Below are 18,630 nucleotides of genomic sequence, written 5' to 3' on the forward strand. Positions count from 1 at the left end.
CCTTTTTTAAAAAAAAACATTTATGTAGCACAAAGGTTCTGAACTCCAAATAAGTATGGAAATCAAGTACTTTTGCATTAATGGTATCAGTTTTAAAGTGAATAATACAATCTTTTTCAACTAGATTCAAAGTTATCTTAACTGCTTCATAAAATATTTTATCCACATATCCTTCCCCTTCCCAAAAAGATCCCCAGAAAATACTGCACATTAAACAGTTGCCTTAAATATTAAAGGCTGAATGAAGTAAAGGAGATGCCATTAAGACCATATTTGCAACTACTTAATGTAGTTACAACTTTGGTTAGTAAGAGCTTGAAGAAAGACACTCTTCCAAAATAAAGAATTCCTGAGGAGATGGTATTGTGTATAATTATGTTTCAAAGCAAACACTAATTTGTGTAGGTTAAAAACAGTGAAGTGAGCTTACATCCTGATAAAATATGTTTTAGATAACATTCAGTGGGGTGACATTCTTTCATCCGCCGAAAGTATTCCAAATGACAAGCCTAAGGTCATAATGGGCTGCCTCAGTCCGTCACTTGGTTTGGGCCACTGACTTAGCTGCAGTTCTTGACAAAACAGCCCCCCCGCCCCGAACAATGAGTTTTCCTTTGGATGGAATGGATTGTATGTATCTGTGGAGGTTAGAAGGGTTAGGGACGATCTTCCCTGTATTTTGTCAAGTGTATTCTATTTGAAAATTGTATGAGCCAAAAATACAAGTTTCCTCTTCCCACTGCTAGCCCAGACGTCTGTGAACAGTATAAGCATGCTGTGACGACACAGTATGACAACTTCCTGAGCTAGGAAGCTTTCAGATCACTTGAGGAAATTAGGCATTAGCTCTCAGAAGACGGATGATGCCTGGAAAAACTACCAGAGACCTGTGTCTAGCACATGGGGAAATTAACCATAGCTAGATCTTAAAAACACCCCTCTAGGCACAGATGCCTTAAGGACAAATGCCTAAAGCTGAAAGTCAAATGGACAGAAACTGTATTTCCTTTTCATGCACTAATTACTCCATTCTTAAGGGTTCCTCTGCATTCCTACTTTCTTCTCTCCCCTTGCCTGCCCTTTACTGTTTTAGAAGAACCTAAACTCTTAATTCCACTTCTTTCCTGGCCCATTAATAAGCAAAACCTGTTTGTGTGGACAGTTCTTTACAGGAAACACGAATTTTGTGGAGGTCTTATTCCTCAGCTGGTTTTCCAGCTTAATACCTAACAAAACTAAATCTGACTATATTCCTTTTCTTCCCCCTAACTATGCCAAGTACCTCAGTTGAGAAGTTACACATTCGAGAAGAGAAGTTCGACTCAAACCAGACATCTTGCTGGAGTTTGAACACTTGAAAACCAAACTCCTGAGCCACTGTGGACATGACCCAGCCTGAGTTGTCTTGGGCTCGGTTTGTGCTTTTCCCCCCTCTGGCCCCACTTAGTGCCGGGTTTTTCCCTCTCATGTTCTGGTCTCCTCCTTTCCAGCCATTCTGCCTGTGAGTTAACCATGTCATATTAGCACGCGTTTCTCTTCCCACACCGTAATATGCTGTGTTCTAAGAATTTTGGCGTCATTTCTGAACAAATATCTGAGAGACGGCACTACAGAACTCATGTCTGGAAAACTGGCTTCAGCAGATGTTTATCAAATTGTGATTTTTCTGACACTAAAGCAAAAATATGCTAACCAGAAATAATTTATTATTTATGTATATAAAGTGTTTGAGAATGTTTAGCCTTTTATTGAAATTTTATTTGGAAAATATCTTTCTACAAATTTATACTTACGTTCCTCTGATTATAACCGAAAGCATTTCTTCATCCTTTTATTACTTACACAAATATTCAGTTTCACTTTACTATGTATTAGAGTGAATATAACATTTTTGTTATCTAAAATAAACTATTTAATTCTATGTGACTAATATACTTTTCTGTTCAAATTGACTGACAGCTAGAACAACTTCTGCCTACACTGTATTTCAACTGTTATTCCATCCGATTGTATATAATAACGCTGGTGTATTATAAGAAAATCTAGTACCTAAAAATGTAAATTTACATAGAAGATAAATTTGAAAGTAATTATTTGATTTACAAAATAAATGTTTTTCAAAAGAATTCTTTTAGCATGCTCGTGTAAAATGTTTGAAGGGAAGTGAGGTTTTTACACTCGTTTTTAAAAAGTGATAGAAACCCAAATCAAGCCAACTTGAGCAAAAAGAAAGGAATTTCCTTTATTTGGCTTCCATAGTCAAAGTTCAGGAAGAGCAAAACTACACCATCGGAACTCATCTCTCAGGCAAACTTCAAGTGCGGAGAGCTGGAAACACCCAGCACATGCCCCACAACTCAGTGACTGGAGCGTTCCCACTTTGGAAAACCTAGAAGGAAGTATCCAAAGCAAGCAGCTAGGGCAACAGCCGGCGGAAGGGTCCCGAGAGCGGTTCTGTGGCGTGCTGCTTCCCTGAGGGCCTGTGAGCAGATGCCCCACCTCTGGGAAGCCGAGCTCCCCTCGCGTCAGCCTCCGCAGGCTTATCTTGGGTATCACAAACATCTGCTCAAGCGAAAAGCAAAGGAACACCTTGGGAAAAGGGGTGCATGAGAGAGCCCAGAAATTGCAGGTACATTTCATTTTCTCCAACCAGAAATCTTTTACCAAAATTAGAATCGAATTAACTCGATTTGAGGGTGAGCCATAATGTTTCTGAAGGGCCCTAAATAGTTTGAAAACTCAGCGTTTGTGTTTCAAATGGCGTGCCATCGATGTTTCAGACGTCAGTTGTCAGTCTGCGTTCTCACCTCAATCCTACCTACCTCTGTGGTGTGCAGACAGACTAAAACCCTTTTTGTTGCCTTGGGCCTTTGATTTCTTTAAAAATAACATTTATAGCCATGGCTTTCTCTCTGGAATCTACCTCTGGCATTGCACGGCACAGCCTCACCATTCCTTGTATGGCCAGTCATGGCTCTACCTTAATTTTGCAGTTTCCCCTTGAGAATCAGACCGTAGGGCCTTGGGGAGGGATTGTAGTGTCTGTCCACTGACAGCCAGAAGGTTCTGAGCATTGGCATTCTTAAAACAGAGCAAGCACCTCGGTCGTCTTGTACATAGCAGAGGTATGCAGACAACTCTTTTTAGGCCAACACTCAGGAATAAAGTTGAAATACTGTGGGCATTTTACAAGGTCCTAACTTTTCAGGTTTGTTTTGTATATACTCTTTCAGTAAATCCTAATCAGTTGTTTTGAAGTCTCAAGTCAGCTTAATATTAAAGCCCAGGAAGCCGCACACACAGTTGCAGCTTAGTGTGTCATTTCTGAAGTTACTGCCTTTAGTGGTTTTTTTTTTTCTTTTTTTTTTTTCAAACTTTCCTCCTCAGCCATCTAGATTCCACAACACCCATTCTCCCAGGAGAAAAGAAATAGCTGCTTAGTGGCAACTTGTCCCTTCCGACATGAAAGTCAGTGTCTGCCTAACACTGTATTTTTTTACTATTTCTCTTTAATTTGACAGTACTTTGTGGTTTGGATGAACCTCACAGCGTCCCAAGTGGTGCTGTAACAGGCAGTGTCTCTCAAACCTTAAGAATTGCTATCTGTGAAAACCTCTGGTTTAAGACTTTGTGGGGAAAAGATGGAAGCCAGGAGATCAAGATACTCAGTGAACCCATGAGGGCACTTACACAATTTTTTTTTTAACATTTGTGTCAGTTGGATGCTTTCAAGTGCAAGTAACATAAAACTAACAGTGGCTTATGCTTAATGAATTTTCTTACTTGAGTCTAGAGATAGGTGATCCTCAGGGCTGGGTTGGCTGTTCAATGTTGCTTTCAATGACTCAACTCTTCTTACCTTCCTGTATGTGTTAGCTTTCAGCTTCCGCCTTGGTCACAAACCAGATCACAATGTTGCTGCCACAGCTCCAGGCATCACATCCTCACTTGGCAGCATCCAAAGCAAAAAGAGAGAAAGGTGGAAAAGAGAGGACGCTCTTCCCCTCCCACAGAAATCCCCTTATGTCTCATCGGGCAGGACTAGGTGACATGGCCACCTATGGCAAGACAGGTTGCAAAAGGGAATGTTTAGCTTTTTCAGCCTCTCTAGTAGGAGGTGGTCAAGGAAGAAGGAGGCTAGAAATAGTTGTTGGCTTGGCATGCAACAGTGTTGGTTATAGTGTTCATGAAAATAAATCAGGCCGCACACTAAAGAGAACCATACAATTAGCTTTAAGTTACCATCTTTTAGTGGCTAGAAACAGTTCAGAATGTCCCTTGACTTCTAGTAATGTGGGCAGTTTTATTCTATGTCACGAAATATTTTTACTGGCTCTCCAACCAAATCTTCAAGTCCTTTTTTTCTTTTATAAACTACTTTCCAGAATTCCACCATTGTTCTGGATTAATTTGCATGCTTCACGGGGGGGGGGGGGGGGAGTTGTTCATTAACAAATTCACATTTACACTTGGGTATTTCTCAGAACTCATCAGTATACAGGATTATATGTCCTTAGCTTCACCATAGTTTTTGAACCAAAGCACAGTATATCCCAAACACCACTCCCCGCACCTTCAAAGCAGCCTTCCCACAGCTCCTGCACCCCTCAGTTCCCACAGATTTATTTTTGCCTCAGTGGCCTTAAGCTGCATGGCAAAAGCATGTCTCCTGCACGCCATCGCTCCTCTTGTTTTCCCATTTTATCCTGCTTTCCTCTTTTCTGTCTCTTACAAGAATAACTCAGAGATGGTATATCCTTATCTGAAATTCGCATGGTTGCAGGAAGTGTAAAAAGTAAGTCGACATTTGGTAGAATTCGATCTTGGAGAGGGATGATGGCATAGCCGGTGGTCCTGGGGTTTGTCAGGATGGTGGACCTAGAAAGCATTGTGTTCTGTGCCGGAAAGTATGTTCTTTGCGGGACGCTGTAAATTACTGATGTGTCCAATTCCTTCATGCAACCTAGGGCAGGAGTACCTGCAGAAAGTCTGCTTATGATGCATGTATGCAATTAAATCACAAGGTCAGGCGCTCATGAAAACAAAAGGCTGTTGGTCCGTCAGTTCAGAATAGTCTTCATGAATATTTCTGTGAATGCTGTGGCTTGGTTATCGCACCAGCAAGTTCTATTAGACGAGCAGTAAAGAGTCCCCAGAGTTTAAGAAAACTCTGAGGGAAAAAGTGTAAGATTGAGGTTAAGTCTATTAACATCTTCCTGCCAATTAATAAAATCATGATTATTTTGTTTTAGCAGCATAATATCTTGGTCTGGTTGCAAAACACGAGTTTTTACAGGCAGATGATTTCACAACCACTAATAACGATGAGATGGATGCCCGGGGTTCAGGTGCCAGCCTTGCCACTTTAAACAATTTAACCTTGCCAAGCCTTAGTTCCCTCTTTTCTAAAATAAAAACAATAATAATGGGAATAAGTATAGTGCTTTTGTTTACTATGTTCCAGGCACATTCCACAGCCTTTGCATGCTCTTTGAATCTTCATCACATCGCCATGAAGTAAGTACTATAGTGATCGCTATTTCACACATGAGGAAATCAAAGCAGAGAGAGTTGAATTACCTGGCCCAAGAGCACCAGCTGCTAACTGGTGACTCCAGATTCAAACCTAAGTATTCTGATTCCCAGGAACAGACCCTACCCAGCTGATAGCACTTGGTAAGGCTCGAATGAGGTCAAATACATGAAAATGTTTTGTAAACTATAAAACCATACATGCATAGGAAACAATGCAGTCTGTGTGCTATAACTGGAATTACTTAATAGTAACTACTGTAATGTTATTTGCACCACCACCCAAACAAGTCAATTTCCCTTAGTATACTGCCCAGCAACCACTCCAGGGTACCAAGACAGATGAGTTTAATGAGAAAGATGCAATGTCCCAGCAAAAAACATAATCCTTTGAACAGCTAGGATACAGATTGTAGTAGGTATTGAAGGAATAAGTAACCTGTAAGAAATCAGCATGGCTCTCAAGTGTTACACCACACCAGCCCTTCCTATAAATCCCAGGGTGGATGTTCCTAATTTTATTTGGAGGTCTTTATATAAAGGGATTGATGCTGACATGAGCCCACTGCTAAGCCTAAGATTCATCCAAAGTTTGGGCCTTAAATAATTCCTTATTGTTTAGTGTAGTACCCTTCTTCTTGTGATGCTATAATTAGGATATTCTTAATCAACAAACTCAACCAACTGTGTGTAGCACTACATGAAAAAGTAAAATTTCAGCTGCTTTTCAAAAGTTTCCCAGAAAGCTGGGCTACCAAATCCTGACCGCGCCCTTGGGGACATTCACATCTCATTCCCATCCTGTTTTATGTGTATAAAACCCTTCTTGCCTGCTTGCAGCTTTCCATGGGAACCACGTGTCTCCATCTCTTCTCAAGCAAAGCAGGACTTCAGATCTCAAAGAGGTGGGAGAAAAAATGGCACACTTGTAGGGCACACTATGCTTTTCACCCCAATCTCTCGTGTGTTGAAAAAAATGATATATATATACACACACGCACAACTTCACTAGAACAGGCGAATCCACAGAGACAGAAAGTAGATTGATAGTTGCTTGGGGCTGGGAGGTGGGGGAAATGGAGAGTGAGTGCTAATAGGCAGGGTTTCTTTTTGGAGCAAAGAAAATGTTCTAAAAATCGATTATGGTGATGGTTGCACAACTTTGTGAATATACTGAGAACCACCGAATGGCACACTTTAAAGTAGGTAAATTGTATGTTGAACTATATTTCAATAAAGCTTTTTTTTAAAATGTCCATTCTACACCTTCAATTTACAGATGAAAAACCAAAGCCAGAGCACCGTGCACTTGACTGCATGGGTCGCACAGCCGGTCCCCGAAAGCCCAGACTGGGATCCGCGCGGCCAACTCCTCCTTCAGTCCCCCTCCCTGCAGGCCCACCGCGTGACTCCTGACTAGTCTCCCAGGATGACTCTTTGGTTGCTGTTAAATCCTAAATTACTTTTTATTAAGGCTCAGTGGTAACTATATGAAATAATCTAGTCATCAGCTCTATTTTTAAAATCTTTTATGAGAGGCCGAACTAAGTCCTGGTCAGCACAGGGAGAGAAACTGAACTCATCTATTTATGAGCTTGTCTCCCCAGCGGCACTGTAGGTGAACTCCCGCCACCCCATCCCCACCCTCCACTCCCCCACCCACCCCCGCCTCCAGGCAGGGTCAGGACTTGCTGATCTCTCATCCCCAGTGGTCAGCGTGGTGCTTATGGCAACCAAGTGGGGCAGAGCCACGGATCCTGACCACAGGACCTCGCCTAGAGAGCAAGTCATTGAGGGGACAGTAGGGGGCGCTATAACAGGCACGGAGGCGCAGGGGTTACTCATCCAGGGGGCACAGACCATTCGATGCCACAGAAATGTCCGCTGTCAGGACCTCAGCCATTACCTCCCTCCACCCCCAGCTCTGGACGGACCCAAGACAATGTAGGCAAGCCAAGCGTACCTTAGAATTTCCCAACTGTGACCATCTTCTTAGACTTCCAGTATCATCTGAGAAATGGCCATCGTTCTCTGCTCTTCCTGTCCCAGGCCCAGCCCATCTCAGGCTGCTGCAACCCTGAGGCCACTACGGGAGGGCGTGTGGGATGGTGGAAAGGCCCTAGACAGAATCAGGAGGCTGAACATGCTGATCTGGGCACCACAGAAGCTCTCTGAGCTTTAGCATTTCCCTGTCTATAAAACAAGGAGGTGAACCAGGTTATTTGATTGTACTTTCCAGACCCACAACTCTGATTCTAAAGCACTCAGCCTTGGAACTCAGGGCAAACAGGGCCCCCAGTACCCAATACTCATGGAATGGTAAAATTATGGAAGAGGCTTTCGGTTAAAGAATGTCCATCACAGTCATTAAAAGTAATACAGCAAAAAAGGAACCTATTTTTTTAATCTAACTCATTCTCATTTACCCCCAACACTTTCCTGAATCTCCATCATTCTGTATCAAAACTTCACTCTTCCAGGAACCTGTCTAGATCAACCCCATTCTTCTCCACGTCCCTCCCTACTAGCTTGCTGTGGTGTGGTTAGGAGCGTGGCCTCCAGAGCCAGGCTGCCATGGGTTGAATCCTGTGTGACCTTGGGCAAATGACTTAACCTCTCAGTGCTTCAGTTTCCTCGTCAGTAAAGTAGGCATAATAACAGTACCTACGCCACAGTCACTATGAGGATTAAATTAGTTTATATACGTGAACACCCAGTACCTAGAAACAATCTTGTGTTATCTTATTATCTTGAGTGTGTTATTTCCTACTCGTTGATGTATTTTATAGTTGTTTCTAAACATCATGGGGAGGACTGTCCCCTACCTGGTGTGCTTTCCCAGTGCTGAAATAATGTGGTGCACACAGCAGAGACTTTGATAAATGCTTGTTTGTTTCCCAGAGCAATCTGTTTCAAATTGGGAGAAAGGCCTTCATCTGAATTTCTACCAAGGATAATCTGCCCTTATTTTAAACTCTGGGTGAGTGTTGGAGGAAGAGTTGTCACTTTCTTGTTTACCTTGTTTCTCTGAAGCCTTGTTTCATGTTTTCTCTGAAAGTGGCCTTTAGCTATAGCCACCCTGGTACCTCGGGACCTCCCTGTACTGGGCTTCAGATTACAGGTTAAAATTAGCCACATCACCCTGTGAGGGGGGACCAAAGCAGGCAGGAATGGGGTGGGAGTGGTACCTCCCACCTGCAGAGGAGACAGTGGTATGGCGGAATAGAGGCAAGAGCCTCCTCAAGTGTTGGCATCCACTGAAGGGTCACAGAGCCTAGGGATCCCCAAGGTTATAAAAATCCTGAATTCATACCACGGCGTATGTCTCTTGTGCAAGGTCTGCTGCTACAGTTTTGCTGCGTTGACAACTGGAATCTTCCAGATTGTTCCTTTTGTGATTACAAACTGTCTTTAGAGTAGCATGGTGTGGGTGGATGCAGTTTATAGAACTGCTTGGACCAAGCAGCCTACTCCTCAAAGGAACACTTGCTTTACACTCTTTCAGTGTCATTTTTGCAAAACAACATAATATGTCAATCTATTTGGGGGGGAAGGAGAGGAGAAAGGACATCATTCAATTTAAATACATGAAGAATTACCAGAGCATCGGTCAGCTCTGAATAAAATTCAGCAGGAATTATCTGTTTTTTATGCGTCCTCCCTTCTCTCTCTGGACCTTTTCCTCATTTTATGGTACCCATTCTTCTGTCAAATGCCCCCCTGCCTTCATGTATTCTCAGTATCCTAACCCACCAAAAACAAATACAAAACCCTTTATTCTCAGGAAAGGAGAAAATCTTACCTTTTTAGGCTTTATTATTAACGTGAGCTCTGACAACAGAGAGACCTGATTCCAATCCTAGCTCTTCTTTTTCCTAGTTGTCTGAACTACTGCAGATTACCTCACCTCTCCTATATAAAATGCAGGTCATAACGCTCACCATACCTAGCATGTGCTTTAAGCTGCAAGTAGCTAAAAAGCCAACTCAATTGGGTTTAAACATGAGGAAAGTTATTGACCCATATAATCAGAAGTTCAAAGGTGGGACAGGCTGATTGAACCCCCACTGGATGTCCGGCACCCAGGTTCTTTCTGCATTTCTGCCTTTCATCTTCAGTGTCAGCTGCATCTTGAGGCTCTTTTCACAGTCAGAGTGGCTGCGAGCAGGACAAAGAGGGCCATTTCTGATTCAGTAGTTCCAGAGAAGAGCCTGAGAATTTGCCTTTCTAGCAAGTTCTGAGGTGACACTGATGCTGCTGGACCACACTTTGAGAACTACTAGTATAGACTAATCAGGAGTACCTCTGAACTGGGGTGAATTCCCCAAGTTGCACAATGAGGATGGGAGTGAAATGAATGTTGGAGGTCACTGTGACCTTCAAAACTTTGCAGTCAATGTGGAGATTGTTTCAGTAATCTATTGCTGTGCAACAAAACACTTCAAATCTTAGTGGCTTAAAACAGCAATTTATTACTATTTCTAATGGCTTTGGGTTGACTAGGCTCATCTGGACAATGTTAACTTAGGGCCTCACATGCAGTTGTAACCAGAGGTTGGTTGGGGGCAGAATTATCTGAAGGCTACATTGAGCTGGACGTCCAAGATGGCCTCTTCATTCACAAGCCTGCTACCTGGTTTGGGAAGGCTGCAATCACTGAGAGTTGGCCAGGCGTCTCTTTCTCCACCTCAGACCCTCCACATGGCTAGCTTGGGATTCCTCACAGCATGGTGGTTTCAGGAGAATTAGATTTCTTATGTGACTATTGACTTTCCCCAGAATGACCATACAAGAAGCCAAGGCAGAAGCTGTAAGGCTTCTCCTGACCTAGCCTTGGAAGCCAGCCAGACAGTGTCACTTCTGCCCCATTCTACTAGCTACTCATGAGTCACAGGGCCAGCCTAGATTCAACGGGAGGGCACCACACAAGCAGGCAGAGAGGCAAGGGTCATGGAGGAGCCGTCTTGAGGACTAGCTACCACAGGGACTGAAGGAGATCACTCATTAAAGTCCTGTGTATGAAGGTAAGTAAAGCATTTACCGTAAGTAACTGCTCAGGAAACGAGCATTATTATTATTGCTGTTCTTTCCGGGGGGGGGGGGGGGGGGGGTTTGCTTATTACAATTGAGCTGTTATTGAGGAATTTAAGGCTTTCTCAACTAGCGAGGATTTTCTGGCACTAGCCAGAAGGTGAAGCACTGTTTTCTGGGAGTGTCATTTTTCCAGTGTCCCCCAAACCATACTTGCAGGTAACTATTTTCTTAGCCAGGAGGAAGGCCTGCACTCCTAAGTACATCTGCTGTTCAATGCAAACGTTCCTTTTCGCGTGGCTTCCGTGTGGCTCCTACAGCACAATGTTGGCTTTTGATGAGAGATTTTCTTTTTTCACTTGGGCTCCTGTACATTGGCTGATTTTAATAATTATGTCGGCTCTTTTATTCTGTATCAGTACTTACATAAAAGCTAGTCGTCCAATGTCCTCATTCACATTTCAGTTATGGAAAGTCTCTAGGATAACAACTTAACAAGTTACTCTGGATCACTCCCTTTCAGCCACCTCTATTCTGAAGACAAATATACCTTCCCAATTTGAACACTACACATCGCTTAGTTTCAGAATGGCCTCATAGATAGGATGATTTTTCTGTTTATCTCGGCCAAAGATATATATATATATCTTAGTTTTGTACTTACTGTTTTTTTCCCCTTTTCTTTAGAGTGAGAGTGAGTTGGGTTTTTAGTCAACTGCATGATCGAGAGAAGCTTGAGGAGCTTTCAGTTTCTGCGCATTGTTGGGGATGGAGGAGGAGAGGTACAATCTATAAGAGGAACCTACTGGCTCAGAGGGAAAAAGCAAGGAGAGCCTGAGGAACTAGAGTATTTGTTCTGTCAGCTAAGGTAACCATGTGGCCCTGCCAAGCTCTGATGTGTTTAGACTTGAGCTTCAAGGGGAAGATTGCACAAAGGCAAGTTCCCGGGATTTGTTCTGTGGTCTGAGTCGGCTGAGGTGTTCTCACTGGGCTATTTCTGTATAAAAAGCTGTCTGGAACCATCTGAGAACCCACTAACCACTGTGGTTTACTGCAATATATCTTCTAGTCACTCTCTGTTGCATCATTTCCCTTCCATTTTATGCTTAAGAGAATGAGTGTGTGCACATGTGTCTGTCCATGTGATGCGTGTTCCAAAGTTACGTTACCATGGAGAATTGTTTGGAAAAGGCACCTTATGGACCATTTCAGCTGAAGATATAAAAATGCATTTCAAAAATCAAAGCTCCTCTTATATGCATAGATCCCGTCTGGAAGGACACATAAAAGATTTGGTAGCAGTAGTTGCCTCTGGAGAAGGGAACTGGGGGGTTGATCAGTGGGCTGAGGGAGACTTACTCTTCACTGTGCACTGTTTCATTTTTTCTTTGTACCATGAGCATGTCATACTTTTTAAAAAATTAAGCCTGCAGTTGATATGCCAAGGCTGCTTTTGGAAAACATTTGCTGGCTCATATATCCTCTTTGACTCCTGCACTCTACTTCCCAGGAGGAAATTGGGACTCTCTGAACAGTCACGAGCTGAATATGAAGAAGGAAACTGAGTGCCTTCTTGGACACTATCCATTCCAGTGGATAAAGTATGTTGAGGGGTGACACCATGTCTGTCAGATTCAACAGTAATCCATAATGACTTTAAACATGTTCTTCCTGACAGCAGGGCAGAGACAACAGAGCCCCAGGGAACACAGCGGCCGCTGACTGCAGGGAGCTCAGCGTATATGTGATGCTGCCGAGCCAACAGGAAACAGGTCATCCAGGTCGGACAGGGATGCTCCAAACTTGGTCATGTGAAAGAATATTAAACACTTTCATAATGGGTCTCCGTGGGTTTTGATTCCCGAAGAGATGGTGGCTCAGACTTCAGAAACTGTGGTGACTTTATTGTATATTCTTACACTCTCTTTGCTAAGCTTAGGACCCACTTCCAAACCAAGAGTACAAATTATAAAGGAACATCCCAACAGCACTCCCTTTTCCATATTTACCAAACTGGGAGTCCATTAAAAGGGTGTCAACACAGAGCCTCTCGTACTCAGTGTGGCCTAACTGATTGTACTGGACAGAGTTCTAGTCATTGGAAATCATTAGCCAACACAAAACGGAGGAAAACAAAAGAAAAAAAGAAAAACACTGCCCATCACAAAAATAACTCTAGAATTGTGCAATCTGCCAACATTGGTGATTTGTGTTAAACTTGCTTTCAGCACTCTGTTAAATATACCACACCCTACCACTGAAGCGATTACGCCCTTCCTTTGAATAGCATAATAATGGGAATTAGAAAAGCTCCTGTGAATTTGGCAAGGTTAAAATGTTTCCATTAAATCTGGCAAAGGTGAAGATGGAAGACGGAAAACTGTCCATTCATTATGCTTTGGTACTGCCTGTTCATTCGTTCAAGGCTAACTTTTGGAGGTGAAGCCATGTTTTCCTGGACAAGAGAGAATGCCCGGACCTAGTATACTTGGCTGACAATATAATTTTGCTGCACAGGTTATTGTTGTGTTGTTCCAATATGTTTGAAATTATCATGCAACTTCATGTAATGCTGAATATTTTCCCATGGGAAATATTCCTATTTTGCACATAGAGCTACCCAATCTCAAAGTTTCCTGTTAAGGACATTGTGTTACTCCATTGAACACAACAGGGCAGATGTTCCAGAGGATTTCAGTATAACTAGGAGAAATTTTCTGACGGCCAGACACTTTCGTACATCTTCATGTGTTTTTGACAGCAGCTCTGAGAGGCTGATGTCATCGATTGTGCTTTCTAAGGGAGGAAGCTAGAGCACAGGGAAGTAAGTGACTTGTATGCGCATGCCCTCTGTAAGTGACAGAGGTGGGGTGCACACTGGGCCCTTCCGGCCCAAATGCAAACTTCTTTCCCCACAGCAGTGACAATGCCTTTCTACCCTCTGAAGATCAAGGTGGGGCTCATAGCTTGGATATGGACAGGGGGGCTGACCAGACCATGAGTGGGACATTGATGAGAATGAGGACCTGGATTGGGGGCAAGGGGTCCACTAATTGACAATACAATGACATCTAGGGAGTGAGGGGTGAGATGCCTGCTAATCTAACAGCAGCTATATAGGGACTGTGTTATGGGGGCAGGATTGCAATCTCTAGAAAAACTGAGGAAGAAAAACCAAAGCGGACCCTTTGTCAAGGAGCATAGAAGCCATGAAGGCATTGACTCAGAATCAAAGTGATCAAAAGGGTCAGCATGGAAGCCCAAAGGCAGGACTTTTGTCACGTGGAACATAACAATGGCCAATAAGGAGAATCACGTCAGAGCAAGGCCAGCACCAGCCTGACTTGATTCTGAATCTCTGCTGTGTGTCAGGCACTATTCTAGTTGCCATGGAAATAGCAGTGAACAAAATAAAGTCCCTATCTTTATGGAACTAGAGAGAAAATTAAGCTAGTGAGAGAAAATTAAACAAATAAACAAGGAAATATACATCAAATGATGATAAATACTGTAGAAAACAATTCAGCTGAGTGGGGGATAGTAATCTTGGTGATGGAGTGCCTGCTATTTTATGTAAGGGAGTCAGGAAGGGCCACTCACTCTGGGACATTTGAGTAAAGACTTTGAAAGAAGTGAGGGAGTGAGCTATGCAAATATCTGGGAGAAGAGCCTTATAAGCAGAATGAACAGCAATTGCAAAAGCCCTGAGGCAAAGGGTACTTGGGGCATTGGAGGATGAGCAAAGAGATGAGTTTCCCAGGTTGGGTTCCCCAGGAAGCAGTTTCTAAGGGGATGATGAATGCATAAAATGTTTAATAGGGTGTGCTCTTGGGATCAACCTGTGGGAGGGATTGGAGGGGAAGGAAGCAAGACTGGGCGGAAGACAATAAGCTGTGATACAGTCCCAGCAAATGCCTCAGATAACTCAAGGGGAGTTCTGAAGGTAGGATGACCCTGCAGAGCTGTCCCATTGGGGAGAGGGGGCTGGGCTCTTGCATCCCTATGGCATTCAGTTGTGGTTGCCATAGGAAAGGGGCAGGATGAGAGGCAGGAGACAACTCTCCTCAACCGAGCTCATCCTCTGTACCTGAGGGCTGTCAGCCAGCAGCATTCCCGGCAGTATGTCCTCAATTCCTGAAGGGGGATCTGGGTGGCACCTCCCACCAACCACTGCATGCTGGTATGATTGGAGTAGTGACAAAATCGGCTCAAAGAGGTGTTCAGGGGCCAGATCATGCATGCCCTTGTAGTCTTATAGGTAAAGAAAGAGTGAAGGCAGGGAATATATAAAATAGAGTCACTTTAACCAAGCTGCTAAAATTATTAACGTTATGAAGCTTAGGGCATGAGAAAATGATTCTACTCTTGTCCTAACTAGCTTGGGAACTCAAACTTTTTTTTCAATTATAGTTGACATACAATATTATATAGTTTCAGGTGTACAACAGTGATTAGACATTTGTATAACGTATGCAGTGATTCCCCCTGATAAGTCTAGTACCCATCTGACACCATCCATAGTAATTACAATATTACTGACTATATTCCCTATGCTATACCATCCACATGACTGTTTTCATCAATGTGTACTTCTTAATCCCTTCACCTTTTCCTCTCATCACCCAATCCCCCTCCCATCTGGCAACCATCAATTTGTTCTCTGTATCTATGAGTTTCTGTTTTGTTTGTTTGTTTACTTTGTATTTTTAGATTCTACTTCTGGGTGTTTACCCAAAGAAATCCAAAACATTAATTTGAAAATATATGCGCATCTCTATGGTCATTGCAGCATTATTTACAATAGCCAAGATATAGAAGCATCCTAAGTGTCCATCGATAGAAAAGTAGATAAAAAAGATGTGGTACAAATGTGTAATGCAATATTACCCAGCCATAAAAAAAGAATGAAATCTTACCATTTGTGACAACATGGATGAACCTAGAAGGTATTCTGCTAAATGAAATATGTCAGACAGAGAAAGTTAAACTTTTGAACTTTGTTGTCCCATGGCCATGCCAAGAGATACATCACTACCTGGACATACACCAGACCTGCAGATAACCATCTGATTACCCTCTGAAGGACACATGTAGCTAAGCCACCTGACATCCGTTATCAAGACCACTATACATGATCAGACCTCCTGGCAGACATCTGACTAATGACCATCCTGGACCAATGTTAAGGTTAAGAATGCAGGACTGATAATTGTCAAGAATGTACTTTTTTTTTAACTATAAGAACTCTTAACTTTTTTCTTCTTTGAAGCACCTCTGGGATTTTTGTCTAGCTGTGTTCCCAGTTTGCAAACTCTAAGAACCTGAAGTAAATCTTTATCATTTATTTCTAGCCAAAGCCTCCAAACTCTATTTGAGTTCACTTGACATAGGCCTTAGTAAAGACTTGGGCTTTTACTCTGCTTGCAGTGGGAAGCCATTGAAGGTTTTGAGAAAGGAATGTTAAGCTCTAACTTATGTTTGACCCTGATCACTCTGGCAGATAAGTGGACTAGACCATAGATGAGGAAGGAGGGAGAGATAATTCCAATATAGAGGTGATGATGGTTTAGATCAGGGGTGTCCAAACTGAGATCCTCGGACCAACTGCCACCCACAATCCATTGTTAATTGGCCTGCAGCAAATTCCAAAAATATATTTAGTTTCCTTAAATAAACCAGGTGAGGCAATACGTACTTCACCTCGAGTGAGTGGCCCGGCTGTTTGTGTATTTTACCACATATGGCCTTTGGTAAAAAAACATTGAAAAAAGTTTTGACACCCCTGGTTTAGAGCAAGCATTACTGGTAGTGATCGGGAAAAGTTGTTAGATTCTGGATATATTTTGAAGGTAGAGCCAATAGGATTTGCTGATGGATTGATTAGACGTCGGATGTGAGAGAAAGGAAAAATAGTGACAACTCCATTGTCCCTCTGGAGCAACTGAAAGGATGGAGTCACCACTTACTGACTTGGAGAAACCTATGTGTGCTCATTTCCTATTGCTGCTATGACAAATTACCAAAAGCTTAGTGGCTTAAAACTCTATGAATGTATTCTCTTACAGTTCTGGAGGTCGGAAGTCTAGTCAAGGTGTTGGCAACATTATGTTCCTTCTGGAGGCTTCAGGGGAGAATCCGTTTCCTTGTCTTTTCCAGCTTCTAGAGGCTGCCTGCCTTCCTCGGCTCATGGGCCTTTCCTCCATCTTCAAAGGGCATCATCCCAACTTCTGGTTTTGTTGTCACGTCTCCTTTTTCTCTCTCTAACTCTGATCCTCCTGCCTCCATGTTATAAGGACCTTTGGGATTACATTGGGCACACCCACGCAATCCAGCATCTTCTCCCCATCTCAAGATCCTTAACTTAATCACGTCTGCAAAGTCCCTTTTGCCATGCAACGTATCATATTCACAGGTTCTGGGATTAGAATCAGAGCTGAACTGTGGACATGTTAAATTTAAGATATCTTGTTAAATATCCACTTGGCAGCGTCAAGTCAGCAGTTGGATAAATAAGCCTGGAATTCAGAGGAGAGGTCCCAACTGAAATATGAATTTGGTAGTTTTCATGATGTATATAAAGCCACATGAGCAAATATATCACCTAGGGAGTGAATGCAGAGAGAAGAGAGAAGAAATCTGAGGATTGAGTCTCAGAATATTCCAGTAGTTGGGGGCTGGGGAGAGGAGGAGGAACCAGCAAAAAGTGACTAGTGGTGAGGTGGGAAGAGACACATGAGAGAGTGCTGGTCGAGCAAGTAAAGAAAGGGTTTCACAGCGGAGAGAATAGTCAGTCAGCTACTGAGAGGTCGAGTAAGATGAGTACCCATTAGATTTGGCTGGTGGCCTCAACAAGAGCAGTTTCAGAGGAGTGGTAGGGTGAAAGCCTGGTTAAATTGAGTTCAAGAGATAATGGGAGGAGAGGAATCGGAGACGATCAGTATAAACAACTTTTGGAAGAGTTTTGTTGGAAAGAGGGGCATAGAAATGGGGCAATAGCTTGAGTGGGTTTGGGGTCAAGAGGCCAGTGAGTCGAGGATTTTCCAAGGACAACTCCAGTTCCATCCAGAGTCTGAGCTGGGTAGAGTCTATGTACAAGCACAGAGGAAGCCCAACTGATGGTTAGAGATTGCGGGGTTATAGGAAGAGAGGCCAAGAAAATCCTAGTGTGATAAGTGGAGGGCGGGAGAAAAGAGCAATAAGATATGCCTCTTTTTATACAAGGAATATCTTCCTACAGATGCTGAAAAGTTAGCTATGGATTGAATTTTTTAAAAATGTGATCTCATTTTAACAATAGTGGGGATATTATTTAGAGGAAACTAGTGGTGATTTTTTGTGTGTGTGTGAAAAATCCTCTTCAAACATAACTGTGGTATGAGAATTTCCATGTATCAGTTTTTCCAAAAACTGGGTACACCTATCATTACACTTTTGGTTCTCACTATATCTAGTATGAAACTAAATATAACTATGTAATATTTTCTTCAAAGGATATTAAATGTTTCTTTAAAACCAAGGCTATCAAAATACGACTGTGAGATTATAGAATGGCATGTAGTTTTTTAAAAAGCTGACACATAGAACAGAGGAGTTATTTTCCAGATGTCACTGAATAAGCCTGGCCATGCCTGGCAATGAAGCAAGAGAACAGGAATTCAGGGCCAGAAGGCTGGTCACCCTCAGGGCCCAAGGGAGATAGATACATATCAGGAGCCAGAAGGAGTGGTTTCAAGGCTTTGCGAAAGGCTTTGAAATTTAAAGGACTAGCATCTATTATGAACGGGAACCTGGAGAGCAGCTCAGGGGCAGAGGGACAGAAGACGGAGGGCCTGCATAGCGAATGGGGCTACCAGCTTTGGCATGCACCGAGAAGAAGGTGCCCACCCTGTGCTTAGAGATGCAAGGCTGTAGAGGACAACCTTGGAAGTGACATCTTCAAGATGAGCAGGCCACCTCGGGGCCTTTGACATGGTGTCCCCTTGGCTTGGACTACTCCTCCCTACCCTCTGCCCCTGGCTGACTCTTACTCATTCTTCAGGTCTCATCTGAAATGTCACTTGGTCAGGA

General features: G+C 42.9%; 1 long non-coding RNA gene across 1 annotated transcript; it reads left to right on the top strand.

Moving 5' to 3' along the window:
• The first annotated feature begins 4,456 nt into the window (after positions 1 to 4,456).
• Positions 4,457 to 15,163, top strand: LOC141572146 (uncharacterized). The gene is made up of 4 exons (XR_012497321.2): positions 4,457 to 5,517; positions 6,373 to 6,437; positions 6,812 to 10,556; positions 12,074 to 15,163. It is a non-coding gene; the product is annotated as an uncharacterized LOC141572146 (long non-coding RNA).
• Positions 15,164 to 18,630: the final 3,467 nt, after the last annotated feature.

This window comes from Rhinolophus sinicus, chromosome 14 (genome assembly GCF_057876585.1).
Source record: "Rhinolophus sinicus isolate RSI-liver-muscle chromosome 14, RSI-T2T, whole genome shotgun sequence".
Classification (NCBI taxonomy): Eukaryota; Metazoa; Chordata; class Mammalia; order Chiroptera; family Rhinolophidae; genus Rhinolophus; species Rhinolophus sinicus.